At 47.7% G+C, this 24,093-nt stretch overlaps 1 protein-coding gene across 1 annotated transcript in view; it reads right to left on the reverse strand.

Moving 5' to 3' along the window:
- Positions 1 to 23,602, reverse strand: part of DAB2IP (DAB2 interacting protein) — a 364,307-nt gene extending 340,705 nt beyond the window's left edge. Inside the window, exon 1 of the mRNA XM_075905444.1 lies at positions 23,582 to 23,602. The gene's annotated coding sequence lies outside the window, so the exon portion shown is untranslated. The remainder of the gene's footprint in view (positions 1 to 23,581) is intronic.
- Between the last annotated feature and the right edge of the window lie 491 nt (positions 23,603 to 24,093).

The raw sequence follows: 24,093 nt of genomic DNA on the forward strand, positions 1-24,093 counted from the left end.
CACACGTGCTCAGCTGCCCACACAAGTACTTCTATTGAACTTAGTGAAATCACTTCTGTGTTTATAATTAGGCACAAGTCGACGCGTGTGCAGGATTGAAGCCTAACTTTCTCTCCATTGTGAAAACGTCTCAGGAGGGTAGCCGAGTTAGTCTGTAACTTTAAAAACAAATAGTCCTGTGGCACCTTAAGGTACGTCTACACAGCAGGGCTAAAGTCGAATTAAGCTACGCAACTTCAGCTATGTCAATTGCATAGCTTAAGTCGAAATCGCTTAATTCTGCTTTTGGCGCGGTCTACGCAGCAGGAAGTCGAAGGAAGAGCACTCTTCCTTCAACTTGCCTTACATTTTGTGAAATGAAGGTTACCACAAGTTGGAGTAAGAAGTCCTTCAGCTCGACATTATTTTGAAATAAAGGCTTGTAGTGCAGATGCACCCTATGTTATTCCAAAATAGCGCTGCTGTGTAGACATGCCCTAAGAGACTAACTAAAATATAGAGTATTGTGAGCTTTCTTGGGTAGGACCCACTTCACTAGAAGAATTGGACATTATATTATATGTTTTTGTGAGCTCTCAGGTGCCACAGAACTACTCCTTGTTTTCTCTCCATTGGTGCAAAGTAGCACAAGATACATGTAAGAGGAGCAGTGTTATCTGCAAAACAAGCTCTCTTGGGGGCCAATTAATGCTTCCTTCCATCTTGTTTAAGATTGACCATGGACATTCTAAAATACAATACTAATAAACAGAAGAACAAATACAACTGAAGAGCTAATGAATTAACAAAGGCTTGCTCCTGCTACAAACATTCAGCTGAAACTCCTTCAGGAGTTTCTTTTACCTTAGGAATGATCTAAAAAAAACCCCAATAAAGTCCAAACCTCTCTTGTGTGTGCATGCACAGATTAGGGAATGGTAGCTCTGCTACCCAACAACAGGACAAATAGACTCAGGAATATTCCCATTTGCAGGGTTTAATTTGTAAACCAAAGCTGACCCTCACCCTGATCAGTTTGGAATACAGCTGTGAAACTAGATTCCTGGCTTGTGCTGACAGCTGCAGCTGAGATGTGAAGGAGGACCTACTAAACAAAGCAAAGTTACTCATGGAAACAGACTTCCACTCTGCAGGCAGGTGTCACCCAATAACACCCTCACGACCCTTCCAAAACATTATTGAAATTCTCTGGGTTCTTATGACAAAAAGAGGTTACAAGGAAATCATACAATGTGTGATGTCCCTGCAGCAGTTCTAACTATACTCTGCATGTTATGCTTTTGCTCCTGGCACTTAGAGGATGGTGGAAACCATTTTGTAGGGAGGTGAGTGGAATCTCTTAAAATCAGTAAAGTTGTTTGGGGTGGAAAGCATGTTTCCTCCCTGGATCTCCCTGGACATGTTCAGATCCCTGGCAATGGCTGTAAATTGAGCCTATGCATGGCTGTCTGACATGAGAACCATGACAAATCTGTAGAGATTCTCTTTCCACCCTGAGTAATGCTGCAATAGCACTTTTGCAAAATAAAGGATCAGTACATGGCCAGTAAAATATTCTGCATGCTAGTCTAGCTTATTTGATTGTTTGTTATTTTAGATCACATGCCTATTTTTCTTCTCTGGAAATAATAACACAATGGCACTAACTCCCTGGCCTCCTTCTCTCACCCCCCCCCCCCCATACTATGTTTGTAAACTGCCACATTTAGATTCTGAAGCATGAAGCTGCCATTTGGGTTTTAACCACGCACAGGACCCTTTTACAACCTACCCACCCCACGACATGCCTGCTGGCTCTGGGCTAAGGAAAAAACAAATACAAAATAAATACAAGCCTGGGTGAGAAACAGCACCGTGTGTGCAGGACTCCTTCTGCAACTGCTGGCTTGAACTGGGATAGGCATTTACATTTTAAAGGGACAGTATATAGAAAACACAGCTGGAGGAAAAGGGACATTGCTTGATCATCCCCCTGCCCTTTTGGGGGGGGGGGTGAAACTTCCTTTTGGAAGGAATATCCTACCATTTGTAATCACAGCAGCTGCCACCTTCACCCCACTAGGGAGTCCTAAAAGATTAGCCACTGGCTTTGCTCAAAATGCCCTGGATTCATGAGCAGGACCACCATCCGGCATGCTGATGCTGCTGACGTCACTTTGGGGACTGTGGTCCTGTATCGTGCTAGGGGCATGGTACTTGCTTCGGGTCTGTAGCCCCATGAACGGATGTATATTTTGTAGAGAGGAGGGGGCTCTCCAGGAACAGAGCTCTGTGTTTTCTCCAGACACATCTGAGTGGAGCTGATATTGAACACAGAATTGCCACCTCTTGTGATTTTTGAGGTTTTTCTTAAAGCCCGAGCTCCTCCAGTCCGGATACTTATGGGTGAATCAACCTTAATTAAAAATAAAAAAGACCTGATACTCCCTGCTGTGAAACTTCCAGCTAGAGAGCGGTGAACGAAGGTTTGCACACCCAGGCCCTGGGAACAGAGCAAATGTATGATCACTGCTTAGGTCCCAATCTGGCAAGTTGATGCCAAGAGTGCAGACCTACCTTATCCATCTAGTGCACCCACAAATTTCCCAAGCAAAAGGGGATGTGTTTGGCTCACTTTGCAGGATCAGGTCCTTAGTTATTTCAGAAACACAAACCACAGGGAGCAGCGCTTTAATCAGGCAGCACTTTATGCAAAAACCCATCAGCTGGAAGAGAATTTTACAGAGAATCATACTTTCATGAAAGCATTTTTTTTTTTTTTTTTTTGGTTCTGTAGCTAAATATCAAGCTGCTTGAAATTACTCCCTGAATCACTGTGCAAGGCCATGTGCTTCAAGCATTTGTAATTTCCTGTAGCTTTCATTAAGACAATCCAAGTCAAGTTTCATAATGAAAGCAAGGAGATTGTGATTATGTTGTGCACTTCATCACCACACTAAATGAAGAACGTGGCAAGTCCTTGGTAAAAAGCCAAACAACAATACCTGCTCTGAAGCACCAAAGCCAAGAGGTGGTTATGTTCACACTGCATGTTCCAAGTTTAGGTCACTCCAGACCAAGATCACAAGAGGTGATTTCCTGGGAGACATTAACATAATTACAACACTCACTTTCCAAAAAGAAGCGATTAGATGTGCCCACAATTCCTATGCAGCTATTAGTCTTGAGAAAGTCAGTTGACAAGGAGGATTCATGGCCATAACTAGTAATCATAGGAAATCATTTTGCTAACAACAGAGGCACCTTGATATAATTTAGTTTTAATGCCATGAGGTACTCTCCCCGAACAGAACAGAATTTTGAGCTGGCTATAAATTCCCGGGAAGAAGATTCAGTCACAGAAGTTCAGAATTCTTTCTACATCAGACAAACTATTCTAAGAATTAAATGGAAAACTTAACAAGTTTAAAATCGATAAGCCGTGAAGATCCCCGGGGATGCTTTGGAGGAAGAATGCAAGGAGTGGCATTCCAAGGCAGCTGATCAGCGTGTTTTGATACACCTGTTGCATAACGTTGCGGTAAATTGCATCTCTAAGACTAAAGCGTTCAAAAATAAACAATCGTTGCTGAAATAGAATATCATTTTTTCCATTATCTGGCCTGCACCAATAAAGACTGTGGGGAACATGCCTGCAGCAGAAAGCTCACCTTCTCCTGGGAAGCATCCTCCACTCCACCTGAAGAGCTGGGGACAAAAGGCACGTGCCCCCCACAGACAGAAACTATAAACTAATTAAGGCACTAAGGATGATTACGGTCATTTGTGTCCGCCTGCGTTACATCCAGAGAGCTCAGCTGGGCTGTGAAGCAGCGAATACTCTATGGACACATCCCTTGGCCAGGACTTGCATTGCCTGTTAAGGTAAAATTCTGCACAACTTAGAGAAGGAGAAAAATGACAACTGACATGACTTGGAGGAAATACAAATTAATCTAACTGATGGCTATGCTGCACTGGCCCAACAATCCAAGCTGAGGGTGTCTTCTGTTAACGGAGAAAACAGTAGACTGACACAGAGGAGAATCATTGTCCTTGTTTCTAAACCCCTTGCAAGGATTTGCAGCATTACAGACCTTGGCTTTCTTCACTCCTCCCTTCCTCCTGTCCCTGGCTCTTCATGCCGTTTCCCTGCTAGTGGTATAAGAGCTGTAAACATCTGGAACATGGTCCCTGCTGCTCTGTATCTCTGTGACTCCACATCTGTTTGCACCTCTCAGCTGAAAATATCTCCCGTGTCTGTGCTCAGCATCGCTCACCCCCTCTGCAATTATTTACAGTTGAACGCGGGGAAGGATTTTTTGAGATGTGGCTGGGAAGGCCTGTCAGACCCAGCAATGCGGGAGGCGGCTGACCACTTTCTGTGTCTACTTCTGGTTTATATTTTTAAGTGAATGCAGTGAAGGAGGGCCTGGGTTTGCAGCCAGCGTGTCGGAAGGCCCCCAAACAGGCCCAGCACAGGTTAGGTCCATGTTAGCATCTCACCTATGTACAGCAACAGTGACCTCACTGCCAGGGGATAGGAGCATTACAATCATAAGAACATAAGAACGGCCATACTGGGTCCGACCAAAGGTCCATCTAGCCCAGTAGCCTGTCTGCCGACAGTGATCAGCACCAGGTGCCCCAGAGGGGGTGGACCAAAGACAATGATCAAGCGATTTGTCTCCTGCCATCCTTCTCCGGCCTCTGACAAACAGAGGCCAGGGACACCATTTTATCCCCTGGCTAATAGCCTTTTATGGACCTAACCTCCATGAAATTATGTAGCTTCTCTTTAAACTCTGTTCTAGTCCTAGCCTTCACAGCCTCCTCTCTTGATTCTAGCTAGTTTTTTGTGGGGATTCCTTGTGCTGTGCGCACCAGGACACTGAGAATTGGACCCCAACCTGCCACCTCCTTCCATACAAGCTGACTTAAGACAAATAAGCACTGCTGGGCTGAGTTGGCTTTTACACGTATGGTGGAAGGCCCTGCATTCTGTTCCCAAAGCCCCGGCCAAACCGCATCCATCTTCCCACACACCCCATCGTTCATTTTGGAATGACCGGAGGATCTTAGCTTTCTGTGTTTAACACCTAGCTTTCTGGGTCTCACGCATGGCGCTGGCATATTCACAAGCATCTCAGACCTCGACCAAGAATTTTTCAATTGTGATCTAACGTGAAAGGTTAAGGATTAAGAACGACCCAATGCCAAAGCCCCACATCCTATCACTTGACTACACTGTGCACACACTCCCTGTGCGACCCACTCAAACCCCTCACTCAGCACCGCTGGGTATTGTTTCATCTGTTAAACACGGGATCTTTTATGTTATACACATTTCGCAACCTCCATTCCACTCTGTAATGTGCTTCTGCATCAGGCCTGCAGCAGAGTTTTCAGAGGCAGTTAACAGTTGAGAAAAACTGACAAACTTTTGTTAATGTCCCACATTCTGGGACAGGGCATGTTTGTGGGCTCCCAAAAGATGCCTTCCTGCTGTGGAGGAGTTCATTTGATGTCAGGGTTCGGATTCGGGTCCCTTCTAACTCTCTGTTGCCCTTTCTCCTGCACTTCCCTTCAAATATATGGCCCAAAGGATGTTGTACAAAGTAGCAGGCTAGGCCATTGCAGTTGTCATTAAGCGACATTCCATGGCTACTTGGAGTGTGACTAATACCACTGTTTGAATCAATTCCCCACTGGACTTGGATGAGAGACTTCCATGGGAGATTATCTTGCTGATGCCAGGTCTGTCTGTGGCCTATTAAATCTGACTTTCACTTTGACTTCAGTGGGAAGTCTCATGGGCATTTGGAGCTGACAAGTAATTCTAACGTTCAAATCTGATCGGGGATCTTTTACAAGGGCAGCGCTTCAGGTCCACTGAAAATCTACCCCAACCACATGTCCCAGACAAAAAAGTTTCTGTTATTAATGACAGTGGCCAGAAATTCATCCCCTGGCTCACTAAGCAGGTGTTTAGGAAAGAACAGCGTTGCAAGGTTCACATCTTTGGGAACGTGCCCTTTGCCGATTTTATGCGGTCTAGCAAAGGTATCTCCATCCATCTTTCATCATGTGAGTTAGCTCCGCGAGCAAACATGATCAATTCAGGGCGCATTTTCCCTGAGTAGCATTCAGAACTATAGGTTCGGAACAACCAGTGCCCTGCAACAATCTCTTTTGTTTTATAATACATGGCATGATTAATTCACCTAACCTCCCGCCTCTCCCCATGGCCACTGCTTCCTGGCCGTGACCTATAAAACTACAAGCACCCAGTCTCCTTCCTGGGCGGAATCGTTAAGCAGGTCCATCTCCCTTCATCAGAGCCTACCCTCTTGTGCTCCAAGGTGCTTCCCCTCCACCATTTGTTTACAGGAGACTACTTTTGCCCTCTATTAATACCAAATGCACGTGGTCTGGTGAGGGCCAGCCAGAGTAATCATAATTGATGGGGTAGCACCAGATATCATGTGGTGAAGTTCCCAGATGTGGCTCAATCCTGTGACTCCACAGATCTCTGGGGCAGTCCCACAAGTGCATCAGATAGGGTCAGGGTGCGCACCAGTGTTCCCTGTAAGCTGAGCACTTGGGTGGCCACAGAGGGGAGATTCAGATGCTGCTCAGCTGCTTAGCAGAGCACTCAGAATGTGTTTCTACTGGTGGTGCACATTCATGCAGGCCCTGGTGCACTTAACAAAATTTATTCCATGCATGGATGGAAAAAATTACAGGGAACATTAATGTGCTTCATGCTTGAATGAGGAGACTGAGAGCATGGTGTACTGGGGTGATTTTGTCTATCCTAGCAACACGGCCAAAGAGCAGGACAGGGAGTTAGGAAAATAGGAGTCCTCATGCTGCTTCTGTCACTGACCCCTGGAGAAGCCTTCAGCAAGGTCCTTGGGGAGCCTCAGCTTCCCACCTGTAAGATGAAGCTGATATTGCTAATCTCCTCCTCACCCGAGGTGTTTTGCAGCTACCGCAGCTAAGTCCCTTGCACATGCAAAGGAGAAAAGAGGAGACTGAGGGGGGATATGATAGAGGTCTATAAAATCATGAGTGGTGTGGAGAGGGTGGATAAAGAAAAGTTATTTATTAGTTCCCTAAATAGAAGAACTAGAGGACACCAAATGAAATTAATGGGTAGCAGGTTTAAAACTAATAAAAGAAAGTTCTTCTTCACACAGCGTGTAGTCAACCTGTGGAACTCCTTGCCAGAGGAGGCTGTGAAGGCTAGGACTAGAACAGAGTTTAAAGAGAAGCTAGATAATTTCATGGAGGTTAGGTCCATAAAAGGCTATTAGTCAGGGGATAAAATGGTGTCCTTGGCCTCTGTTTGTCAGAGGCTGGAGAGGGATGGCAAGAGATAAATTGCTTGATCATTGTCTTCAGTCCACCCTCTCTGGGGCACCTGGTGCTGGCCACTGTCAGCAGACAGGATACTGGGCTAGAAGGACCTTTGGTCTGACCCAGTATGGCCATTCTTATGCTTGTATGGACACAGGGCTCGGTGGAAAACTTTGTTACTGTAACATTCCGATCCACACAATAACCCAGCACCTGGGCACAGAAACCTCCCTGGCAAACCCCCTAATCACGCATGATAAAGAATCTCCTGGCACACTCGGGCGCTAAGCACTCATTCATTTGCTTAATATCCCCAGTGCACCGTACATTTGCCAGAGATGGCAGTAAAGCTGCAAGCCGCATTCAGCCCTGCAGGGCATCCGTGGAGAAGGGAGCAGTTGTCCAATATCTTCGCTATGTGCGGTACATGATGATAACCCTCATGTAAAGGTCTGAAGGTCTGTACTCATCTCATATATCCATGCCCTTCCTTAAAAAGAACACTTGTCTGGCCTTCTGCCAAGCTTTGGGGCTCTCTCCTACTGCCGCTTCTCCAGTTTCTGTCTGTGTTCTCTGCGCCTGGTGTCTTATCCACTGAAAAGCTTCTGATCTATAAATAAGACTTGGAGTGTCAGCTGTGGGCTTTTTAATTCCTCAAACTTTGGTTCTCTGAAAATCCCCATCCTCTCTCCCATTTAGAAGAGATACACGAAGAAGAATGTTTGACATCTCAGGCCTTCACTCACTCACTCTCTGCACCATTGTTCGGGGCGAGCCTTGCCACACGATGTCCACCGACACCCTACACCCATAGCTCACATCAGCAGCTGTTTTGGATGGGGGAGACGGACTGATAGGATTTTTTTTCCTTTTGATGACTGGAGTTTATTTGGTTGGGTTTGTTTACTGAAGCGTGGGTCTAGTAATCAATAATCCACATGAAATCCAGCAGGGGGCGCTCTTCCCTTCCAGGCTGGGATTCTGATTTCAGGGCCAGCAGGTGCTGCGGGGGCGCAGAACGCGTGTTGTGCAACTGTTGTGGGTGATGACTCAGTAGCGGTGCTCTTCCCTCCCTGTCAGAACAGAAGCCTTGCTCCCAGAGTGGTGCCATGCCCATGCTGCTGGAGCTCCGGGCTTTTAAATGCTGCATAAAACGGAAGCCTGAACACTTTTGGTCACTAAAGATCCACTGGAGTTTTTCCAAGAAGAGGGAGGCTGCTAGTCTGGGTAGTCTGGCCAAATCCCACTATGAGTGATTGTATTCCAGCCATCCCTCTTCCCTCACTGCTTTACCAGATTACAAAATACAGGACTATGTAGCACTTTAAAGACTAACAAGATGGTTTATTAGGTGATGAGCTTTCGTGGGCCAGACCCACTTCCTCAGATCAAATAATGGAAGAAAATTGTCACAACCATATATACCAAAGGATACAATTTTAAAAAAATGAACACACATGAAAAGGACAAATCACATTACAGAACAGAAGAGGGATGTGGGGGGGGGGGGGAAGGAAGGTGAATGCCAGTGAGTTAATGATATTAGAGGTGGGGAAGGGGAAATGTCTGTGAGTTAATAGTATTAGAGGTGATAATTGGGGAAGCTATCTTTGTAATGGGTAAGATAGTTGGAGTCTTCCCCTTCCCCACCTCTAATATCATTAACTCACTGGCATTCACCTTCCTTCCCCCCCCCCCCCCCCACATCCCCCTTCTGTTCTGTAATGTGATTTGTCCTTTTCATGTGTGTTCATTTTTTTAAAATTGTATCCTTTGGTATATATGGTTGTGACTATTTTCTTCCACTATTTGATCTGAGGAAGTGGGTCTGGCCCATGCAAGCTCATCATCTAATAAACCATCTTGTTAGTCTTTAAAGTGCTACATAGTCCTGTCTTTTGTTTCAGCTACACCAGACTAACACGGCTACATCTCTGTCACTATTTACCAGATACAGTGTTCCTTTGCTTCTTGTCCAGAACCTGCCAAGGGTGGTGTTACATAATGGATACTGCATCCTGCTCCTAAGTAACTACATCTCAGTGATGCATGAAAAGAAGGAATCCCTCTCTTTAATTGCTGTTTGAAATTCGGTAAAGGCCCTAGAGGCATGCCACACACACAGACACACACACAGACAGAGTTTTATATAGGTAATCTTTCTAATTCCCTGTCTCTTGCCCTTCCCAGGAGTTCTCTTTTTCTTTGATATTGTTTCACTCTTTAGTAAAACTACGACAGAGCCTTCCATTTTACCACCTACTGTAAATTATACTGAAATTAGCAGGAATTGCTCATATCTATTTTTAAACCCAGCTCTTTGTTGCCAACTGGAGTTTGGGGACAATAAAGGATTCCAATTACATCCTCCTGTCTTTCTGAAAGGCCGTATTTTGTTCTACACTCACAGACATTTCGGACTGATTATTTATGATTGCTCTCCCAAAATGTTCAATGGCCTCTATTATGTCCCACATACCTGGTTCATTTCTTTGGAATAAGTCCAGACTGGCCTGTCAGCTTGCTGGCTGTGTGTCGGACAGCAGTCTAGTATTACTCCAGAAACACACACCCATTAATAGCCAAACTGAAGCTATTTCAGATTACCACAAACATTCCCCCAGCCAGGACACAGCGATCATATCTGAGCTTGTCCCCAGTCTTTTCTGTCTGCAGACACCCAGCACCTCTCTTGGACTGGCCTCTTTTCAGGATTTAGAATATTTTCCCATGGGAATTTTTTTAACCCTTCCCATCCTGCTCCGGAATGCAAGCCTGCCACTCCGACGTATGGCTACACTGCTGGTCTTTTCGGAAGAAGATGTGCAAATCGCGCTCGTATTTGCATATCTTCTTTCGATTCTTTTTGCGGAAGAGGTTTTGCCGCTATTTGGCCCCATGTAGACGGGGCCAAATGTTGGGAAAAAAACCCTCTTTCACAAGACCCTGTAAACCTCGATTTACAAGGATACAAAACCTTCCGCAAAAAGAATTGGAAGAAGATATACAAATACGAGCACAATTTACATATCTTCTTCCGAAAAAAATGGCAGTGGAGATGTAGCTAGAGGCCAAGCGTTTTTCATGCGTATTCCCCTCGCACTCCCACCATGCTGATGCTGAAATCAACTGATAATTGCTTTCTTCCAAAGACCTCACAGTCATGCAGCATCGTTCAGTAAAACAGGATTGTGGGGGCTGCTTTGTTTTAGTGCATGAAGGAGCCTGACCCTGTGGGTACTGAGGCCAAGTCTACACTGGCAAGTTACTGTGCAGTAAGTCAGCCCCCGGCGCTGTAACTCCCAAGGTGTCCACACAAGGGGCTTAGTGCGCACTTGTTCCACAGTTAGTAAATCTCCTCGGTGAGAAGTGTAGCGCTTGCCACACTCTGGGTAGTGTGTTGGGAGGGCCAAGAGAGGAGACTGTGGTGTAATACTGCATCCTGACTGGCCTCCGGCACTGTGAGGGGATTCACTCACCACCATAGCACCCCCTGCCAGTTGTCCACGGAATTAGCTCCTTGGGCTGTCAGGGTACCTTCCCTCAGGTGGTGTTTCCTCTCTTTCCTCCAGGCCACGGCGTTCTCTTCCGGACACTGCCCTCCAGCAGTGCCCACGTCAGTCTCTGAGCCCCCCCCCCCCTTTCCGGGGGTTGTTGTTTCTTCAGTGGGTCATTCTTCAGGCCCTGCAGTCTGGGGGTTTGCTTGGCCAGAGCTCTCCCAGCCTCGCCTCGCCCTAGCTCCAGGAAGCCTCCTACTCCCCCAGCAGCCAAGCTCTCACTGGGAGCAGGGGCCCATGCTCTTATATAGCTCCCAGCTGGGCCCTAATCAACTAATGCAGCCTCAGCTGGGGCTAAACTCCCAGGCCCTGCTCCAGGCTGGGGTTTGCCCTTAAAGGGCCAGTGCAGGGCGAATGCCCTGTCACAGGCACCCTTCCCACAAGGCCTGTTCTTGCCTCTCTGCTCATCTGGTTCAACTCTACTGCCCTGCTCAGGTGACCAATCAGGTGACCAATCCTCGGACCCACCCTTGCATTCTTTTTGAAATGTGGAAGTCCCCTCCCTGTTTGCTCAGCGACGTGTGATGTGTTCTCAGTGCATCCCTCCTGCTGGCTAAGCCTGCTCCATCCACTAGGAGATCCCCGGTTTGGAGCCGTCCCGAGGTGCTAGACCTCCTCAGCATTTGGGAGAAGAGGCAGTCCAGTCCCAGCTGTGCTATGGTCACAGGACGTATGATACCTATGGGCACAGCTCAAGATGGATGAAAGAAGCCATGACTGGGACACGCTACACTGCAGAGTCAAATTGAAGGAGCTGCAGAATGCCTACCACAAGGCACAGGATACAAACCATGGCTCCGGTGCTATGCCCGCAACCTGCAGGTTCCACAAAGAGCTGCATGACAAACTTGGGGCTGACCCCACCTCCACTCCGAAGACCCCGCTGGATATTTCGGAGGCGCGCAGGGCAATCCAAGAGTGGGCTGAGATAGGAGGAGGAAGTTGTGGCCGTGTTTATTGAGGGGGAAGGGAACCCAGAGCAAGAGAAGAAATCTGCATCCACAGAGGCTTGTGGTCAGGAGCTGTTTTGTGCCCCAGAAGAGGCGAGCCACTCGCAGCCCTTGGAAGCTGTGGATGATGTGCCCGGTAAGTGGGGCTATGTCTAGACTGCAGGCTTCTTTCAGAAGAAGCTTTTCCAGAAGAGATCTTCCAAAAAAACTTCTTCCGAAAGAGAGCGTCCACACTGCCAAAGCACATCAAAAAAGTGATTTGAATGGATGCTCTCTCACACATAAGCTGTGATTACTATAGACAGAGTAGCCACCAGGGCACCTGCGCTTTTTCCTCTTTCCTCTTCTTCCGAAAGAATTCCCTCTTCCCCGTTCACACACGCCTTTTTCTGAAAGAGCTCTTTTGAAAAAAGACTTCCTCCTCATAGAATGAGGTTTACCAGTGTCGGAAAAACCCCTCTGTTCTTTCAATTTTTGGTCGAAAGACCACGATTGCAGCGTGGACATAAGGGAAGGTTTTTTGGAAAAACGGCCGTAGCGTAGACATAGCCTGGAATGGGTCTCAGGAAGCACTCAAGCGACTTGCTGGGAGTGGGAGGGTTACAGAAAGGAGCTTTTTGGTTGTGTGCTACCAATACAGGGGCGATCAGATGGCGAACAGACCGTGGATGCAATCTCAGTAAGCCGCCTCCCAGGCCTCATTGAAAGTGTCATGCAGCTGCTGGCCACACTTCTCCTCAGATTAGCTGGCAAAGCAAACATGGTCTTTGACCCCGAAGGCTGCCATTCCCTTGCCATTGTGCCACCAGCGGTGGGGCAGTGAAGGGAGAGGGGGAGGGGCCATTGCTGTGCAAAGACAAGCGGCGTATGGGCCCGGACGAACCCGCAGTCAGATAAAAGACCCTCCTTTGCTCCCCTGCTCACCCTGAGCAGCACAATGTCTTCCAGGGTGAACGCAGCCTCTGGCAATGAGCGGCCTTTACTAACACAGTGCACTCCCCCATGTCACCCCTGCCCAGAGTACAGTACAGCCAAGCACAGATGAAAACCTCTGCTCCCCAGCATGGATTAGAGTCCCTGCCCAGCTGCACCCGTGGGTTTCCTTTGCACCGCTGCAGCAAGCCTTTCCCCGCCCTGATGGTGAACTCACCATTGTGGGGTTCCTGTACATTATGTGCACTCGCCCCGGGACGGCCAGGCAGTGCTAGGTATGTGAACAGTGCAAGTGTTTCAAAGGGATTTGGGCAATTGTGCTGTGACAGAGCCAACCTCTGCGTGCCAGTCTGAGATCCTAGCACCTGCCGAGCGTCTGAAAAGGGCCAGGAAGTGCCCAAGAAAAACCAGAGAGGAGGTTTTGTGTGACATCCTGAACACACCGAATTGCAGGAGCGGTGGGACAGCGAGACGAGGGAGCATAAAGAGAGCACGAAGCGGCTCCTAAACGTTCTGGAGCGACAAGTGGTCATGCGGCAGGCGCTTCTGGCACTGCAGACAGAGCAGCTGTGCGATTGGCTCCCCTGCAGACAGTGTCCCCAGACTGTTTTCCATACACCGCCTCCCCATCATTGCCAGTGCAATCGGGGCACCACCCTGTCCCCAGATGTCACCCACCACACCTGTTCACCCAGCTTCCACCCATGCAGCCCCACTTGCACAGTGCATCAGATGAGAGGGCTGCATGAAACCTGGTCATATACAAACCGGCGAAACTCTCGGGGCATGCCTCACCTCCTGCCTCTCCCACCTCCTCCCTCCCTGCCTCCCACCCGGGGAGGATGTTTCATGCTTCATGTGTGTCCTAGGTTTACTGGATTTCATACATGACATTCATGTGTTTCAAAGCAATCTTTATTCCATCCCATGAAGGCAAGCAGGCAAGTGTACCCCAGCAAAGCTACGGTCGCTGTAGTGCTAAATGCAGTGCACGGACCAATCAGAGTCATCCCCTAGCAACGCAGCCACTGCACTCCCATGCATGGCAACAAGTTTTACTGACTTTCAGCCTCAAATTCCTGCCTCAAGGCATCTCTGATCCTTGAGGCAGGAATTTGCTGCTCCAACAGGACTTCCAGGCACTACGCCTCAGCAGTCCAACCCTGAGTGAAGCTTTCACCCCTCCCTATGCAAATATTATGGAGGATACAGCATGTGGCAATAATCAGGGATGTTATCATTGGCCACGTCCAGCTTCATGTGTAAACAACATCAGCAGGCTTTCAAACGGCCAAAAGCACATTCCACGGTCATTCTGCACCTGCTCGGCCTGTTATTGAACTACTCTTTGCTGTTATCAAGGCCCCAGTGCATAGCTTCAGAATCATGAGCCATGGCAGTAAGAGGTAGACAGGGTCTCCAAGGATCACAATGGACATTTCCACTTCTCCCACGGTGATCTTCTGGTCTGGGAAGAAAGTCCGCACTTGCAGCTTCCTGAACAGGCCAGTGTTCCAAAAGATGTGAGCGTCATGAACGACGCACCTTTCTGGACCAGCCTTTGTTAATCTCCATGAAACGTCCATGGTGGTCCACAAGCACCTGCAGAACCATAGAGAAATGCCCCTTGTGGTTAATGTACAAGGAGGGTAGGTGGTCTGGTGCCAGAATTGGAATGCGCCTGCCATCTATCACCCCATTGCAGTTTGGGAAGCCAACGCGTGCAGAGCCATCCAAAGTTTCATGCACGTTGCCCAGAGTCACGATCTTTTGGAGCAGGATGTGATTGATGGCCCTGTGCACGTCCATCAGCATGAGCCCAACAATTGACTTTCCCACTCCAAACTGATTGGTGACCGAGCAAAAGCCGTCAGAGTGGCCAGATTCCACAGTGTGATTACCCCACACTTCTCCACCAGCAGGGCAGCTCTCATTCACCTGTCCTTGTGCCACAGTTGGAGCGGGGGGAAGCTTAGCACATAATCCCATAGAAGTGGCTTTCCTCATCCAAAAATTCTGCAGCCGCAGCTCATCATCCCAGGCTTGCATGATGATGTGATGCCACCACTCGGTGAGTGTTTCCTGAGCCCAAACGCGGCTTTCTACTGTGGTCAGCACCTCCCTGAAGGCCACAAGAAACCTCATGTTGTACGAACACTGCTGGGACTGCTCATCGTCATTTTGCATCTTCACAAACAGCTTGGCTGTCATTTGTGACGTGTTAGTGAGACCTGGCAGCATTTTCATCCGCAGCTGAGAATGTGTTCCCGCAGCCCAAAGAGGCAGAGTGCACAGAACAGAAGTGAGCCACATCCCCCTGACTTAATTAGCCTCATAAATACTGGTCCTACACTTGATAACTCCCTTTGAAATGCTAGTGTGTGTGTGCGTGTGTGCGTGTGTACACACCAACCTCTGTGATTTCCACTCCATGCGTCTGATGAAGCAGTTTTGGACTCACAAAAGCTTATACCCACATAAATCTTGAAAAACTACGAATAGTCAAACCGCACCTTAAAGACCAACAACACATGTAGATAGTATCATGAGCTTTCGTGGGTACAACCCACTTCTTCAGATGTTTCAGACTATTCGTTGTTTTTTTAGTTTTTCCAGTTACAGACGAACTCAGCTACCCCTCTGAACCAAATAAATCTGTTAGTTTTAAGGTGCTACAGGACTCCTTGTTGTTTCTAAAAATATGGTTGTATCACAAAAAATATGCCTCCTACACCAGTTCCCCTTGTGTCAATTGAGTCCAACAGTTGACTTTCCCACTCCAAACTGGTTGGTGACCGAGCAAAAGCCGTCAGAGTGGCCAGATTCCACAGTGTGATTGTAACACACTTCTCCACCATCAGGGCAGCTCTCATTCACGTGTCCTTGTGCCGCTACGCTACACAAGGGGCAAGGGTTCCAAACCCAGTCAAATTGAGAGAGGCTGGGGACAGGTCTTTGTACCTGGTGGTGGGGCCCTGTCTGAGGGCCTGAACAACACTGATTGCACCCCCTCCTCTCTCCATCGTGGAATATCAGAACTAATTTGGATTCCATTAGGAGTCTAGTTGGGGGAGGGAGAAGCTCAGCACATAATCCCATGAAAGTGGTTTTCCGCATCCAAAAATTCTGCAGCCACTGCTCGTTATGTGCACCTAACCTCCCCCTAGGAATCTCTGTTCATTTGTCTTCTGAGTATTGAACTGTGTCTTAACTTCCTCTACTCCAGTCCTCCTTCCCCCCCCCCCCCCCCATGCTTCTGATTCTTTGCCTCTCGCAGTATTCAGAGGCAAAAGATGATGTACGTGGAATAAGAATCTGAACGGAAAAGAACCGTGTATAACTGTCTCAACGCTTCATTTTTCTCTGCTTGCCTTGACCTTGAAAGTATGAACCCGTTGATGTTATCATGCTTTAACAGCTTAAAGAGGGCTCTTCAGAAAAACACCGCTAAACCTTGTAACGCTTTGGATAACCTAGCACCAGCAAACCATGCACCCAGCTAACGAAATTTCTCAGAAATACCTTCAGAAAATCTCGCCTGCAACATTTAACATTTTGTGCAAAAAAAAAAAAAGAGTCCAGTGCAAACAAACAGTAGCAAAGATTATAAATGGAAAGGAGGATCTATTGTTAATGCTACATTACAGCCCTATTTAATCACTCAGTATTAGAGCACTGTGCTTATTCTTTCTGCTGCCAGCCCTCATTTCTTTTTCCCATTTTTCTCTCAGCCCTGTAGGCAACACTGAGAACTGAACTTCTAAAAATATCTAAGAAAAGGATTTACCTCCTACGAATGGCCCTTTCCAATGTCCGCTCTCTACAGAAGCTGAGCCAGAAGATTTCACTATATCAGGGCATTTTCAAAGGACACTGTCAATGATCAGATGTCCCAAATTTCACATGCGTATGTTTTCTTACATGAGAAGTGCATACAGTCTCGGACATGGGTGTTTGCCCACAAACAAGTATGTCAGTGCTTCCATTCCCTTTAAAACATCTTCGCCAGCAGCCTCGCATTTGTGAGCAAGTGCCCATAACTAACCGGCACATCCAGTCCAATGCCCACAAGCAACCCTCCAGCAACAAGCCAGAGATCGTGCAGCACGTCGTGGTACGCCATGCCGTCCATGGCAGAGTTGTTAGTTGAGCCCATGGAATGTGTAACGTCCCTCAAATCTGACTTCTAACGCCACCTTTTCTGACAACCCCAGACTCCTAAAAACCCAAAGGCCCAAACACGGAGGTGCTCTGTGTAAAAACCAACCCCCAGTCGTATTCTGTGTCTTCACCTTCCCCTCCATCTGATGGTCTCTCTCGCAGTGGGGTGTCTAAATGTAACCTAACTCCCCTATTCCTCAGAGTAGGGGCCGTGTCCTTGTTCTCTCTGAAAATCGTCATGCACATTTAGTCAAGTATCAGAGGGGTCACCGTGTTAGTCTGAATCTGCAAAAGCAGCGAGGAGTCCTTAGAGACTAACTGAAGTGTTGGAGCATAAGCTTTCATGGGCAAAGACCCACTTTGTCAAATTTCCTCTGGAAATTTCCACTACATGCATGTGACGAAGTGGGTCTTTGCCCACGAAAGCTTATGCTCCAACACTTCAGTTAGTCTCTATGGTGCCACAGGACTCCTCGCCGCTTTTGCAGATTTAGGGTGCTGGAAACAAATGTTCTATAACAATAACACTGATTGTTTTGCTTCCCCATGCAGCATCCCAGGGTGGCAACCGCTCCAGGAAACAGCACAACTAGCACTTCCAGACAAGTGCAGAATTTGTAGACACTGTATACAGTTTCCTCAGAGGCAGGACATTCAAAGCTGAGGAAGGATTTACTCCAGAACGAGCTTAGTTCATGACAGTGATACCAATTAAATAAGCAATTTGGAGGTTTGCAGATTCTCAATTGCTCGTAGATGAGGAGAACACAGAACAAAAACCAGGGCAAGGTCTGACAGTGTTTTTCTGGGAATGAGTGTCGGCCCCATGTCCTTTCTCCCTCACGCTCAGACGCTTGACAATGTGATCTTGGGGGGGAGGGGAATCCCCAGTTCTGCCCCCTTTCTCCCTCCTCCATCCTCGGAAGTCATCAGCAGAAAGCTCCCCCTTCAGGATGAGATACCTGGGCCCCCTTGTTGTTCTGCCATCCTCGCGCACACACTGTGAAAGGGCCGCCGACTCGCTCTCACATGCCCTCGCCTCACTGGGAGTTCTCCTCAGCGTGCAAATCAATCACCTCCGGCAGGACATCACGTCAGAGGCAATAAAGTTCCCCGCCCACTTCAGCATCGATGAAGTCGAAGGGCCAGGAGGTGCTGGCTTGCATCTGGCACTGAGGAGGCAGGGGCTAAGTTTAAAAGGGGCGCTGCGACTCGGGCCAATGGCCACACCCTGGGCCCAAGGCTCTGACTCTGCTTGCGCCAGGCTGCAGCGGCTGCTCCCCCAGTGTAAAGTTAAGGGGGCGCCCTCGCCACCAGCACCGTGGCAGCCTCCTCCTCTTCTCCCATGGGCTGCCTCCCCCGCCCCTCCGGGGTAGGGGTGCACACTGCCATGTGCAGCCCACAGCTTTGCAATGTGCATCAGATAGGACAGGCCACAGTGGCAGACAGTGCCGATAATCATAGAATCATAGAATACTAGGACTGGAAGGGACCTCGAGAGGTCATCGAGTCCAGCCCCCTGCCCTCATGGCAGGACCAAATACTGTCTAGACCATCCCTGATAGACATGTATCTAACCTGCTCTTAAATATCTCCAGAGATGGGGATTCCACAACCTCCCTGGGCAATTTATTCCAGTGTTTGACTACCCTGACAGTTAGGAACTTTTTCCTAATGTCCAACCTAAATCTCCCTTGCTGCAGTTTAAGCCCATTGCTTCTTGTTCTATCCCGAGAGGCCAAGATGAACAAGTTTTCTCCCTCCTCCTTATGACTTGTGTACTGTTCCCAGCGGTGCGTGTCTGAGGGTATGTCTACACTACCCCGCTAGTTCGAACTAGCGGGGTAATGTATGCATACCGAACGTGCTAATGAAGCCCGGGATTTGAATTTCCCGGGCTTCATTAGCATAAAGCCGGCTCCGCCATTTTTAAAAGCCGGCTTGTTCGAACCCCGTGCCGCGCGGCTACACGCGGCACGGGCTAGATAGTTCAAACTACGTAGTTGTTCCGAACTATCTGTACGCCTCGTGGAATGAGGTGTACAGATAGTTCGGAACAACTACGTAGTTCGAACTATCTAGCCTGTGCCGCGTGTAGCCGCGCGGCACGGGGTTCGAACAAGCCGGCTTTTAAAAATGGCGGAGCCGGCTTTATGCTAATGAAGCCCAGGAAATTCAAATCCCGGGCTTCATTAGCACGTTCGGTATGCATACATTACCCCGCTAGTTCGAACTAGTGGGGTAGTGTAGACATACCCTGAGGGAGCTAAGAAAAGCAAGCGACAGCGTGTGCTTCAATACCTAGGCCCATCGCTTGCGGTAGCCTGACCTGCTAGGTTTTGTTGGGCTTATATCTAAGTCTACAGGTCACATTCATCTATGGTGTAAGTGGATGTCATTCCACTGAGTCCAATGGCTGAATTTTGCCCACAAGGCTGTTTAAAATGCACTTTTAAAAATACTGAATTGTAACATCTTTAACTGGGAACACACAAAGAAACACTGCCAAGACCCACAGGACCCCAATTCGGAAAGATGAAGCCAGTGTGCCACTATGTACGGCAGCCACAGAAACAGTCACCCACACAATCAGAAGCGGTAGCAAGTGTCCCAGGGACAGATACTTTGCAAACAATGAATAGCTGTAACATCCGGAACTCGGCAGCAGCTTGTAGCTGCAGGCAGGCAGGCAGACAGGCAATCTCCCCTGGTCACATCACAAGAGAGGCAGCTGCAACACTGACCTGCCATCTCTGACGAATGGACTATGTAGGGTTATGGTTTCGGAATCCGCACATTCCTAGGGCAATGTGGGTTCCAAGCAGAGTTCATTGCATGAGAAGCGCAAAACCACTTCAGCATGTTGAAAAGCTGGAACTAGCAACCAGCAGCAAATAGCAAAAATAAAATCCACCTTGAGGTTCCCAAGTTCCAGGGGGAGACAAGGTAGGGCAGGGGTGGGCCACAATGTTAGAAGGGGGACCACTTCACACATTTTTGAAGTGGCACCGGGCCACCCTGGAAGGGGTGGGGCCTCAGGCAGAAGGGGCTGGACCAGGGCACTTATGTGCTTCTCCACTCACAGCCCCTGATTGGCCTGGGGGCAAGGGCAGCATGTGAAGTCTTTGCCCCCTGCCCTGCCTCTCCCCCCCCCCCCCCCGAGCCTAGAGAGAACTGTCAGCTGTCTGAAGAGCTGGTGGATCCCACCAAGTGCCACATGTCCTGGTGGCAGGAGGAGACTTTGCACACTCCCCCCGCCCCCAGGCCAAGCCATGCCTGGGGGCAGGGGAGTATGTGAAGTCTTTGTACCCAGCCCGCACTCTGCAAGGCGCATGCAGTGCTTAGAATGAACTGCCAGCTGTTCTGAACAGCTGGCAGTTCACGCTAAGTGCCACATGCCCCTTGCAGGGCAGGAGGAGACTTTATGCTTTCCCCCACCCCCAGGCCAATGAGGGCCTGGGGGCAGGGAGTGCACTACGTCTTTCACCCCCCTGCCCCTGCCCTGCAAGTGATCATGGCACCTAGAGTGAACCACCAAATGTTCAAAACAGCTTGCAGTCACTCTAGGTGCCGTGAGCCCTGGTGGGGGGAGGAGACTTCGCGCACTTCTCCATCCCCAGGTCTCAATTGGCTTGGGTGTGGGGGTGTGGCAGGGGAGCCGCAGGCTGGACCAATCCGCTTGGCAGGCAGGATTTGGCCCGCAGAGGCTCTCTTGCCCACCCCTGAGGTAGGGTAGGTGTGTCTGTCCCCTCATGGTTAGGCCTTCTGAAGCTAGTGAAAAAATGTCACAGCACTCTAATGGCCCTCTGCACAAACCTCAGAGATGGGCATGTATTAACCATATGTTCAAAGCAAGGCAAATACTACAGGTGAATGGAGAACAGTAGGAGACATTCAGAACTAACTTGGGTCACTCGCTAGTTTCCGTTTTATTCCATTCCCTTATGTTCAGGCAACTTACGGCTTAACACACTCTTTCCGAGGGCATGATCACAATGGGCAATCCCTTCTCCGGCATTCCAATTACAAGGAACAAATACCCCTGTAATGGCTCTTCATTGAGAAGCCAGTGGCCTAATTTGTTCAAAAGCGGCTCTTATTCATAGCGGAGGAAAGAGAGAGCAGTCTCCTCCGTGCTGAACAATCCCATCCAGGCTCTACTAAATTACTTCACCCTGGCTCTGCCGGTGAATGACAAGGCTGCAGGAAAGAAAGATCAATTCAAGAAGATATTTTTCCCATGTATTCTTCAACTTGGCTTTTCCTACCATTAATGATCCATTTACTGGGCAGGAAACAAATGACTAGCGCATGACGCATGAAGTGCCCTTGGTTTCACCTGGAATTCTAAAGTGCTCTAGGCAGTTAATGCTTGTCTGATAAAGACCACCAGATGGTTCAAAAATAGTAAAACAGCTTCGCTTCTTCCAGGCATGAAACGGCTTTCCACTAACATTCCTGGTGCCAAAAGAGACATCTTTACTGGAGAGAGGAAGAGAGGGGTCCAAGTTATGACTGCTTCCTGAGGCACTAAAAGTGTCACAGGAGCAAAGGGAACACATTCATTTTCAGATGCTGAGTAAATTTATAGCAGCTCAGTTAGGTTTTGAGAATGGAAGGGACAAAGGAACCTTTCCAAGAAATATGGCTCCCAGAAAAACTTCTCAAAAGAGAGAAATCTTTCTTCCCAAGCCCTCTGTTGGCAGCTCTTGGAAGAGTTGTTATTGGTGGGGTTTGTGCAGAGTAATGTGTGATGTGTCACAGTAACTAACTACCATAAGTCTTGGTACATAGTTTGTGTGTCGCTCCCACCGCTGGGGAAACCAACAATGCAAGATCTCCTGTCCCTGACCTCATAACCAACTCAGGCCAGAATTTACTCCACTGGCTTTATTATCCTACAGCCAGGATAGCTTAAGTCACAGCAACTGGAAATAATTTAAGCAAAAGAAGTGGGTAATTTTTTTTGGCAGCCTAGGATTCTCTCTGGAGGCATTCTTGCATGGTGCCTTGAATGCTAACAGTCCCTAATTCTTCAGTTTGTGAACATTTCCCTATGTCTGCTTCCTTGTTCAAATATTCTGTAGCAAAACAATTTACTTCAGAAGTTGACAAAAACACTTTACATGTCTCTGGAGAGAAGAACGAGAATATTGTGTTCATCTTAATATATTCATCCTATATTTAGGGAGCTATTATGTAAGAAATTCATATTTGACACTATTTGGAAAAAAAACAGAGCTAAAGTCATATTTCCTGTAGAACTAAGGACATTCTCTGTGTTGTTTTGAAGCCCAGATTTTAATGCTGGGAATGGCTAGAAGACTTGTGGTACTTTCAGTAACACAGATCAAAATAGTAGAATTACTTGTATAATCTTCAAACTCTCCACTGTAAGGAGAGAAACCTGGATTCAGCTCTATGTCCCAACGGGACAGGAAAGTTTATTAAGGAGTTGTACCTCTGCAACCAGAGAGTCTTAATCAAGTGAAAAGAAGGAGCATAGAATATTAAAAGGGAAAAGCATGACTCTCTTTTTTAAAATCTTTAAGTGCAACTATCACCACTGGAAACATCCCTGCAGCCAGACCCTGTTTATTTAAGACTGGCCAAATTCATTGTGGAGCCCCAAATAAAGCACCTCTACCCACCCAAATCTGGCCAGCCGACTGATCGCATAGTTTAAATATTACCTCATTCCCTTCATTACATTCCTCCCACAGCATTTAGGGCCACTGTGGTATTAATACTGCAGCTAGGTCTCACTTGAGGACTCAGAATGTTCCCCAGGGAGCACACTGAGGAAAATCTTCAAATAGTCTTTGAACTGTATTTTTGCAATAAGCAGAGAGCGACAGGTTCAAAGCACATCCAGAAAGGTACCAAATGCACATGTAAAAGCCAAAAATGAATGTATTGTAAAATCACTGTTTAAAAAACACAACTTTAAAAAGAGAGACAAACAAATGGTACTGTTCAAAGCAGCCCATCCCTTCTATTACAAGGAGGGGGGAAATGGTTTGCAGTGGCAAACAACTTTTCACTCCAATTTTATGCAGCTGGTCTGCCTTTCAGGGTGCTAGGCACAATAACATGCAGCATGTGGGATGTTATAAACCCATTGAATGGCTGCCGATTTAACCACAGACTTTAATTCCAGGGTAAATTCCTCTGGTCTCCATCTAAATTTATCTTCCTAACTAAATTACCCACTGCACTGTCTTTCACAAAGCTTTCTTGAGACAGAGTTTGTGAATGCTCCATTTGACAACACAGAAGGTACAAAGTTGCATTCTTTTCTTACTGGCAAAAAAAATCTCCCAATCTGCATAACGTGCCGTGTGTAAGTTCCTTTTCTATCTGCAAAGAGTGTCTAGGAGACAGGCTAATAAGAAAAAGCACTGATGAAGCTTGCTCTATTGCTTCTTACAGTATCCTGCACTTTTCAGCAGACTGTATGTTAATCTCCCACATTTCCTCCCCATAACAAGTGATTTCTAAGATAAAGTGAAGTACATTACCCCATCCTCGCCACCTGATCCACACAGCAGACTGTAAAAACCCATGCTTAGCCCTCTGCCTGAAGTAGGATACGGACTCTCATCCTCCCTTCCTTTCTGTATGCTTTCTACTCCTTACCATTGGAGTTGTCTTGGTCCAAAGGATTATCTGGCTCCATTACTTCAAATAAAAGCATCCAACATGCAGTTCTCCATGCAGCAGAGGCATAAAAACACAGCAGTTGCCTAAGCTGATTCACCTGATATATGAATTAGTGCTGCATCCATAAGAGGCTGTGTTTCTTCTTTTGTATTACATCTGGCTGCCTTTCCAACTCGATGGCTGGGTATTACAGCATGCAGGCCCCTTTCCAGCATTCTCTTAATGCATTATACTTAAAGTAGCAGTAACCTTTTTCCCCCCTGCTTCCCACCCCACCTCGGACTAAGTGAGAGCAGCATCACTAGGCTGAGCTGGCAGAGAGCAGCGCGCATTCAGACCAGAACCTGAGAGCGTTTCCCAATTCATGTTGCTGCATAAAGAAAACGACGGCGACAATAAAAAGTCAGCGGGGTTTGCTACGGCATTGTGTGTGCAGCAGAGACTCACACCAAAAACCACAAGAAAGGACTGGAGGGTGTGGGGCACGC

This window comes from Pelodiscus sinensis, chromosome 22 (genome assembly GCF_049634645.1).
Source record: "Pelodiscus sinensis isolate JC-2024 chromosome 22, ASM4963464v1, whole genome shotgun sequence".
In the NCBI taxonomy this organism is placed as follows: domain Eukaryota; kingdom Metazoa; phylum Chordata; order Testudines; family Trionychidae; genus Pelodiscus; species Pelodiscus sinensis.